Source organism: Saccostrea echinata, unplaced genomic scaffold, assembly GCF_033153115.1.
Source record: "Saccostrea echinata isolate AGI-Se365-2 ecotype Australia unplaced genomic scaffold, CSIRO_AGI_Sech_v1 ptg000017l, whole genome shotgun sequence".
NCBI classification, from domain to species: Eukaryota; Metazoa; Mollusca; class Bivalvia; order Ostreida; family Ostreidae; genus Saccostrea; species Saccostrea echinata.
This window is the reverse complement of record NW_026889766.1, coordinates 6,743,827-6,754,475: the sequence shown is the minus strand read 5'-3', so window position 1 is coordinate 6,754,475 and position 10,649 is coordinate 6,743,827. Positions and strand designations below refer to the sequence as shown.

At 31.2% G+C, this 10,649-nt stretch overlaps 1 long non-coding RNA gene across 1 annotated transcript; it reads left to right on the top strand.

The window, feature by feature from the left end:
* The first annotated feature begins 3,449 nt into the window (after positions 1-3,449).
* On the top strand, positions 3,450-4,322 carry LOC133189365 (uncharacterized). The gene is made up of 3 exons (XR_009721449.1): positions 3,450-3,671; positions 3,939-4,058; positions 4,265-4,322. It is a non-coding gene; the product is annotated as an uncharacterized LOC133189365 (long non-coding RNA).
* The last annotated feature ends 6,327 nt before the right edge of the window (positions 4,323-10,649 follow it).

Here is a 10,649-nt window from a genome sequence, read left to right as displayed (position 1 = left end):
TTCCTTGTCAAACTCAAACTTTCTTTATTGAAGATCTAGAAGAAAAAACTGACTGCACATGAAATTCTACTTATATGCTGAATAAAACTGTGTCATTGTTGTAGACTTACTGTTTAAGACAGCAAACTGTTGATACACGTACCTGTGAATGTAGGCATATCTGGACTAACGGGATTAGATACGGTTCAATATACACAGCTAAAGTTTTTACCTGTGCACGTGTGATGACAATACTTGATCGAAATTTTCAAATGTTTTAGAGTAAATAACGAAAGCATAGAAAGACGTCAGTCTAGATATCCAGACCATGGCAAGAAATGTACAGTACGTGTTTCTTAAAAAAGAAAAAAAACAAACTTTGATGAATACGCATGCACGGACTACGCATTTTAAAAAAAAAAAGGATTAAACTGGGATCTATGTGTAAATTCCAGGTAACATATTTTACCTGCAGGTTTCAGTGAATAAAGCAAATGAAATGGAAAAATGCTTTAAATAAAAATTAATTCTGACATTTTTTTTTTTTTTGTTTTTTTTGTTTTTGTTTTGTTTTGTTTTGTTTTTGTTGTTTTGTTTTGTTTTTTTTTTTGTGTACGTGTATTAAATTGAAAATTCTATGCGAAAATGTGGCGATCAAACTTTTTGACAGTATGTTATATTGGCGATAACATCTTGGGTTGGTCAGAAAAGTGTAAACCAACATATGTTATTTATATATACATCGCTTTTATTTATTTATTTTTTTCTAGTGATTGAGAGGCGTTTACATTTTAACATGTCCGGTTTCAAATTGACAATTTAGTTCGTAGTTTATTATTATTATTATTATTATTATTATTATTATTATTATTATTATTATGCTAAATCTGTAATCATTTCTCCCTAAAACTATTACTTACATGAATAAAAAATGATTTCGGAAAATAGCACAGAATCCTACTACATTTTTCAATGTGTCTTAGTTTCCGAGAACGTTCATAGAGACAAGAATAGGGTAGATAAAAACTATAGAAATAAACGATAAAGTATTTAATTCATTTTTATTTCTTATAAATTGTACAAGAAAATATTACGATGCTGCATTTAATATAAAAAAAAACAGTTAGTCAAGCACAACCCGATCATGCATAGTGAATAAGGAATCGCCTCACACTCTGTCGAGTTGTTTTGAAGTCGTTACCATAGTTTTAAGTAGTTTCCTTATATAAACAAATGTAAGTCCAGATGCATGGTACTCAATAATGATATTTTGAATCTCTAGGGTTATTTTCCATACTTCTTTAACGGGCGCTGCGTCGAAAGAAATAAAAAAAAATTACTTACTGTAATTGGTCATCGCAAGATCGGGGCGTGGCTTGCATAATTATTTCAAAAATTATTCATGAACGGTGTGGTTCGCTTTGTGCACGGTACGGTACGCTTCTTGCACGAAACGGTTCGTTTTGTGTACGGTACGGTTCGCTTTGTGCACGGTACGGTACGCTTCTTGCACGGTACGGTTCGTTTTGTGTACGGTACGGTACGCTTCTTTCACGGTACGGTACGCTTCTTGCACGGAACGTAACGGTTCGTTTCTGAGGTGTAGTAGCACGTTTTAGGGTCTGTACAAAGTTAATTTGTAAAGAGAGTTGAATACGGTATAATAAAAAAAAAAAGCATTTTTATGATGTCACATGGCTGTGTTGATCACCTGACAGACACTTTTAAATTTTCTTAAATGTTGAACAAAAAAAAAATCGCATCGGTAAATGTGAAAAACAAAATTATTGTGAACGGATTGTTACATGAATCAATTAAACATATTCTTGGGTATATATAAAGTGCTGGGGGCAAGTCTGAATTTTATTTTAAAAAAATATTTCACGAGAAATTCAACTTATCCACATTCAAGGGGTCATTTCCCCGTCTTCATCTCAATTTATACAGAATGGGATGAATTACATACAATTCCCCAGCAAAATTCAGTTAGAGGACATTTTTCTCTAGTAGATTCACACAGAATATCTCCAATTAATCCTTATTATTCATTTTTGCCAGTCTCATATATATATATATATATATATATATATATATATATATATATATATATATATATATATATATATATATATATATATATATATATATATATATATATATATATATATATATATTTACATTTCCAAGTATTTTTCCTTAAGATTCTTTGCAAATTAAAAGATTGTTCATTTTCTCATGAACTACCATGAGATGAGCATGAATATCTCTATTGTTACGTCATAATACCGTACTTGACGTCAAAACTATAGTGCAAACGGTTTTGCTTCAAAAATGACAGTTGAATGGCGTAACTTGTGGAAACTCATCAAAACAATAATGTAAATATAAGAAATGAATTTCATTTTTGAAAATTCATGAGGTACATGAACTACAACGCTTCACGCCGGCATATTTATCATGAAGCGCTAACGCGCTTCATGAAATATGCCGGCGTGAAGCGTCGTAGTTCATGTCCTCATGAATCTTCAAAAATGAAATTCATTTCTTAAATATAAGATTAATTTTTTTTTTTTATAAATTTTAACTCTGTTTACGGACGTAGGGGGAGTATTTCACATTCTTTTTTGTAATTGTTTGAATACATACATGTTACACAAGCAAAAGGAATAACGATATAATATTGCAAATATTCATCATCACAACAGCCTTAAAACAACAATCCAGACACATGATTTAAACATCAACGTTAAAATTCTACATGTGATGTGAAAGGAATGTTAAAGTTATGACATTTTCCCCGTCATGTCTGCTCATATTTGCAGTGACTTGACGTCATATGCCATTAAGACGTCATATTTAGGTAGTTCAGAGAAGTTTCTACACAGTTTCTACGATTGATTATGATCTTTAAGAAAAGAAAGGTTCGATGCTGCTGTAAAATTACGCATTTTATGTAATTTGCAAGCATATATATTCGGGATACCTGTTTTCTGTGTGTTTTTTTTTATAGCCTATAAAGTTAGGGATGGGCTATATAGGCGCGGAGGAAGATTATTGAGGGAATTTCAATGTACTTCAGATTTAATTTTTAGTTTAAGTTAAGAGCCACTCAAAATGATAACCGTTTTTTTTAGATATATTATTTCGTTTGGAAGTTAAATAAAGCTCAGATAATTATGCATTTAGACCCATATGCCTTTTTATTTGTTTTTATTATTGTGCAATTCTACATTATCTACATTTTCTCCCTTCCTGTTTTGCATTTTCAGAATAGCAAGAAAAGGTTTGACTTATTAAACTTCAAGACGCAATTTTGCAATAACAATGAAATGATATATTTAACTTTTCTTTTTCAAAGGTTATTTCCTAATTGCAAGACACGCAGTATAAACGTTTTTGAAACAAAAAAAAATGTTATTACATGCATGTAATTCCAAAAAATAAACATACAAATGCATTCATTTAGCAGGAGGATGTAACCGCTGCTTTACCTCCTTGGGTTGAACGTGTGTCTTCATGCCCTATACCAAACAATTTATCAGACTGGATGAGAGCTTCTGTAGCACTCAATTGCAGTGGTATGTTAAATGCAACAAGAAGTATTGACCTTAAAAATATATACCACTGCATGCCAAGTAGTTACCTGAATGAGTCTGTTCAGTTTTGTTCAGACTTTACACTTATAAAGAACGGTACTGTTATTAAACAATCAATTATATTTTTTGGACGGAGAAAAATGTCAAGAAATGAATGAATATAGTTTTTTGTCATCAATGTTATCACTGATCTCATGTTCAGAATAATAGAATTTCAGTGATCGTAATACGTTTATATTGCATAAGAAAATAGTTGGCAATTATAAAATTAAAGGCAAACGTAAAATATTTTTGACTCTTCTAAAGAAAAGCTTTACATTTCATACAAATTTTCTTATACGTGTACTATTTTAAATGTTTTAGGAAGCTGTGCTGTGTATACATACATGTATGCAAATAATAAAACTCCAAATTCCAGGAACTGCACCTTTTTTCTCTCTGGTTGTCCAGAACAAGAATTTTATTCTAACAAGTTATATAAGTGTAAGACAGTTTACCATTTGGATAATTTCTTTGTGTAATTGAAAATAATCAAGATAATTAATGTAGTGTGCAGTGTGCAGGTTAAAAAAAAATCCAAGAAAGGGAATTGGGGATCAAAGTTTGAAAGAATCCTGTTATTTAATTTTTGTGAATTAAATTCTATTATTTGTATTATTTCTTCCAATCAATACTTAAATATATTTTAGATAAGTCATGCTTTGACATTGATCCAGAAAGAAAGTGTTACATCCAGGATCCAAAATGGTAAATATGGACCTCAATATATATGTGTTTTTGAAAAGTGTATATACACTGTTTTTCTTTTTATGTTTAAATTTTAGGTGTAGAGTATGAAAACAAGTAAAGCATAGAAATAGTCATTTATACAATACTCTCTTATAGGTTTTGTCAGTATTTGAAAATAAGCCATACACCTTCACCCCTTACACAGACTATTTATATATATATATATATATATATATATATATATATATATATATATATATATATATATATATATATATATATATATATATATATATATATATATATATATTCTGAATACAATATGGTATACTGTATATATACTGTATAAATGCTCAAAAGAGCTTAATACATTCTTTTTTTTCAAAAGAGTTTGATTCATTCTTCTTGATCAAATGTAAATAAATTTAATTTGACTTTTCTACAAATGTATCATTAATGCTTCCTTAAAACGATGAAGAATTAATCTTAAGTTATGTATTTATAAAAAATATTAATTTTTAGTGATATGGAAAAAGTAATTTTTTTTTAGGATTGTAGCAGGTCATGTGCTCGTAAAGCCTTTTTCCGCTGTGTGTGTTTTAAGCCGACTTTTTGAATAAATTATCTGCATTAATTTTGCCCTGGAAAAATTTAAAACTTAAAATAAATTAAAAATGAAAATGAGATAAAAGAGACAAAACCACCAGTATTACAGTTGTAATATAAACCACCAGTATTACAGTTGTAATATAACGGAATTCTAATTTCCCTAATAAATATAGTCTAATGTTTCTGAATATTTGGGACTATACGGACGAACAAAGCGGGGATAAGAACATTTGAAGAAAATGTAGCTAGCGAAGTCTGCATTCTCCGTCCCCGATCTGTAAGTTACATTAAAATGTTATAACGAGGACAAAAGGTACTGTCATAAATTTTATTGGCCGAAAGATAAAAGCGGACGTTTCCAAATATGAAGGACAATTTTACCTTTAAAAATTTTAAAACTTCGGTTGATAAAAAGACAGTTTTTAGGCATCCACTAATAGGCATTTATCCAATTAAGATTTACAGTGTATTTCATTTATCAGTATATGCCCATACATTTTTCATGTTCTTTTTTTTTTTTTTTTTTTTTTTTTTTTTTTTTTTATAGATTTAATAACTTTTAAATTTTGTAAATTACTTTCATATTTTGCATTTTGTCATTGATTTCTATTATTTATTTATTTATTTTTATTCATTTATTTATTTATTGGTATTGTTTTGTTTTAATTCTTTTTCTTTCTTTTTTTTTCTTTTTAAAGAAAGGATATATTTCTTCATTATATATACTTCATTTTTAACCTTAAGAGACGTACGATTGATAACAATTCTTCCTCTGTTTTTCTCAGATTTGTATGAGACCTCTTCATACACTTTAGTGTGTCTTTTAAATGATGTGTAATCTTTTTATCTGGCCTCTGCTTCCTAAACATGGTATTATACTATCGAATTTTCTTTTTCAAATTTTTAGAAGAAATTGACGCATTACTTCTGAGATAATCAACGAAATCAAACATTGAAATTAAAAAATATCTTCCATATCTAGTAACAGTTACAGAAGCAAATGCCTTGAACTCGACAAATGTATTATTATTTGTATTGAACAAATTACAATAATCATTTTTATAAGGTATATCCACTTTGTTGATAAAGACTCATAAGAGTAACATAAGACAAGGAACAGATTAAAAAAAAAAAGATTACTGACGACATACATTTTCAGATTTGATTATGATACCTGTATGGTAGTATCATTAAGAGAGTAATATTTTGTAGTTTGATGGGTTTTCCCCCCTAAATTTTTTGCAGTGGTGTGAAATTTGAGAGAAACATGAACATGACAAAAGATGAAGGATCCAAAGATGTAAAGTATGTACTGCTTTTATAAAAGATGTTTAGCATATGTAAAGCAATTCCTTAAAGAGAAGAGACACTTTGAAATATTTGAAGAAATTACATTCTTTACAAAACAAAAAAGGGAACCGCTTTAATTCATTAATGTATATTTTATAATTTTTATTAAAACAATTATATTTGATGACAAAGTGAAGATAACGAACTGTGATCGATATCTTAAAAATCTACAAACAATACAAATATGTGAGCAGGGTATAAAACACGGACACCTTGAAATTCCGGAGGTGGGATCAGGTGCCCAGGAGTAAGCATCCCCTGTGGACCGGTCAAACCCGCCGTGAGCCCAATATATGGATAAAGAAGAGGAACATTCCTTAATCAAATTCAGTAATGAAAGCAAAGACCTACATTTGGTATTAAACACGTCAGATAACATACTTTCATAGAATTTATAAATTCTGAGCTTTAAACGAAGTTGTTGAAATCCCTGTTACATCACCTTATCTGTCATTAACCTGTCTTGGTTTAAAAATTGATCGTAATCGGAGCATGCTAATAAGTATCGAATTAGTTTGGAGATGTAAACACCATATGCAGGTGATAGTGGGATATTACAACAGAAATGAGAAAGTTGACAATGGCGATCCTGAAGTCATCTCGTTTGTAATACAATTTAGTTGTTAGTTTGCCATTATTATCAATTGTCAGTAAAACATCCAAATATGAAACAGGTATGGCAGACTCTGATGTGCCTTTTATTTCAAGTTCACTTGGATATATCTTGTCGACATATGAATATAAGTAACTAACATTGATATATAATACATCGAAGATATATCTAAATATCGAGTTGAAGGCAACAACAAGTCTTTTTCTCCTTTTCATATTAACAGTCTGTTGGAAGACCTGGTCTCCGAAGACAACATAAAACAACTTTAGAGTTCTTGTGTGAAGAATTAGAATGCTTTTTTTTTTTTTTTTTTTTTTTTTTTTTACAAAATATATTTGTAGATGATCTATCAACAATCACGAAAATTTATTTTGACTTCAATTTTTATTGAAAAAGCAGCGTCTATATTATCAAAAAAAAAAATCTCCTTTATACCAGTCAATATTTTTGAAAGGAGTAAAGATAGGGGCTTGGTAGAGCATTTGCTGACCTACCAATGTATCTTTCTAAAGATTTTTATGAGGTTTAGGAACCCAGTATTGGTAAGGCAGATTGAACTCACCTTGGTTAACTTGAATGTTTAAAGTATTAAACACCGGAAATTTTAATTTTGAAGAACTTCATCTTTAGAAAGTGAACTGTGAGTATAAGTTGAACTTCCACACGTAGAATTTAACCCAGTTTCTTCTTAAATACAGTTCTAATAATGATCTGTACAAACAAAGACGATGTTGATACAAGCCTTTTCTGCTGGAACCATAACATGTTGTTCATGTAGTCTTTTCTTTTAATTCTTTACCACCTTCAATTTAGTGAAAATGGAAGGATAGATGGTCAGCATATTGACTTTTAAATTTCTTTAATACATTTCTTAAACACTTAATCTATTCTGACAGAGTGTTCAGATCTTCCTCTTTAGATTTAGCCCAACGTCTGGCATTATCTTCGAAGGAATTCATAATAGATTTGAAGTTTTCTCGCCATTTAAAACACCGGGACTCCATTTAGTTAGGACCTTTTAAGTTGATTGCTTTTAGGTCTTCATTTTCAACTATATAGAGATCACCAGAAATGGCGTGTCCAGCTGGACTGTAATTGAAAGAAGTAAAGCAGGAACACTTAAGAGGCGTTTTTCTTTTTAGATATTCAAAATCGAGGCACTGTAAGGTTTGTCTATATCTGCAAAGTTTGGAAGCAGAAGTTTGGGAATATCAGTAGGAAATGAAGGGTGTAGAGCTCGACATGAAATATGGTGGAATGCAAGACTGGACATGTTTTTGATTAAGAATGTTGCTAATTTTCACAGCTTCTATTACTTAACTGGAAAATCTAGTTTGAGGAATCGACGGATTGAGTCAGAATTATCTTCAGAATTATCACACACTTGGTAGCTTAAAAAGCATATGCTGGGCAACACCCATAATCACAAAGAGTAGTTTATATTCTGCAGTTAAAGTATCTAAGTATGGACTTGCATTAGCTTTGGCAAATAGTCAATCTAAATATTTCAAGAGAACCGAAAAGAATTGTTGCGAATGAGATAAATGTCTAATTGTTAATTAACGTTAGAAAAAAAAAGTGAATCAAAAGAGACATCATGTATATTTGGATGTGATATGATCGATGTCCATGACTACCTCTACGTCTTGGTGTATTGTTATAAAGTCCCATCACATTCACATTCGCGCACTGTGGGGTTGAGAGATTCCCTACATTATTTATGTGGTCATTGCAACTATACAGAAGTGCATACTTTCTTGATCAAATATTCTTATCGTTGTCAGTGGAATTGGGTACTCATCGTAGGACTATTAGTTGGATGATATATATTTTTCCGAAATGCTTGCCCTTATTGAAAGAATAGTGGTCAGGCTAACTGAAATGTCTATATATTTGTTGATGGCTTCCATAATTTATTTCAAACCTTTACCATGACATTCTCTTATTGAGTAAACGTTTTGTTTCCTTATATAAATCAGTCCGCACAGAGAACATTCAATTCCATAGACAATGTTCAAAGTTTTACAAGTAAGATTTTCACCAGTTTTAGTGTAAAAACCTTTTTTTGTTAGGTTGCTTTTAAACAAAATACTATTTATCAAAAATATCACAGGTTTTACAATTTTTCATAGAATATCTGGAAGTGGAACGCATAGAATTGTCAAAAATATTTCTGATAGAAACCTAACTTTCTTTAACTCTGTTAAAGGTATGGTTTGTTTTATAGAATAACTGGTTATCTGCTCAGTGTATATAAGCTGAAGTATTGAGATAACGAACGGTATTCAAGCTCCACATCCGTTTAAAAAATACAAATCGGAAGCACAATGAACACGGTCCTCCAAAAGCATCAAAGTCGGATCAGGTGCTATGATAGAGTGAGCATCCCATGCCGACCGGTCACTCCCGCCTTGTGCTCCTTGTCATGATCTGGAAAAAAAATTCGTAGACAATCCAGTGTGTAATTTAGTATTAGTGTGTAAATTAGTAACAAGTAGTATGAAAAAGACAGTCAGCATTTAACTTAATGATAGGCTGTATTTGCTTATAAGATCATTGTATCGACCAAAACTTGAGAAATGATGACTTCATACGAGACTGTTGATATCCTTGTTTCATCCTCATGTCTTTCAGTAGTTTGCCTCGTTTTCGAAATTGTTCATACGTAGAACATGCTCGTGCGTATCGAATCAACTGAGAGACAAAAACCCCATGTGTAGGTGATAAAGGTATATTGCTACATAAGTCAGGGAAGTTGACAATTAAAAAATTGAACTCATGAAGATGAAGTTTGATTTTTGTTGTTGACATCATCTATAATTGAGACATTTCGCATAACAAAATAATGAGTGCATGTTTATAAGGGTAACATTTGTGATTGACATCCTAATTTGTCATATTTCATTTCTTTCTGAAACAGAATCTCCTGAAGTTAAACGGAGATGGCAGAAGAGATATTTATGCTCTATATCTCTGATTAATTTCTATAGTCAAGTTTCAGAGCAAAGAAAAATCGTCACAGTAAGATTTTGAAGTAAATCAAAATGTCTCTATATTTTTAGCTCACCTCGACGAAGTCGAGATGAGCTTATGCTATACCCCCGGCATCGGTGTCGGCGTCGGCGTTAGCGTCGGCGTCCCGGTTAAAGTTTAAGGAGCAAGTCCCATTCCCAAGTAACTATAAGCCCTATCTGGACCAAACTTGCATGGATGATGCATCTAGGGATGGAAACTACACACTTGCTCCCGATGCTAGATCTGAGCTAGATTTTCCACATGTGAGACCAGGTTTAGATTTTGGAGCAGTCCCATTCCCAAGTAACTATAAGCCCTACCTGGACCAAACGTGGTTGGATGTTGCATCTAGGGATGTACACTAACTAACCTGCTTCGGATGCTGGATTTGACCTAGATTTTCCACATGAGTGAATTTAAGCCATATTTTAAACAAATTAGCATGGATGATGTATCTAGGGATGGACACTTCCAGACTTTCTTTGGGTTCTGAATCTGACTTACATTTTCCAAAACATTGGTTTTTTTGAGCAGGTCTATTTCCAAGTAACTATAAGTCCTGCTTAAACCAAACTTGCAAGGATATTGATCTTGAGATGTACTCTAACTAGAAAAAAAATATGATGTGAAATTTGCCTAACTTATAGAATAACATTCGTCGAGGTGAGCTTCGTAATCTTTGATTACCTATGTTTTTAAAATACATTTTTTATTACTTTTTTTAAACAGATCTACAATTATTTATGTTTTGGGATTTT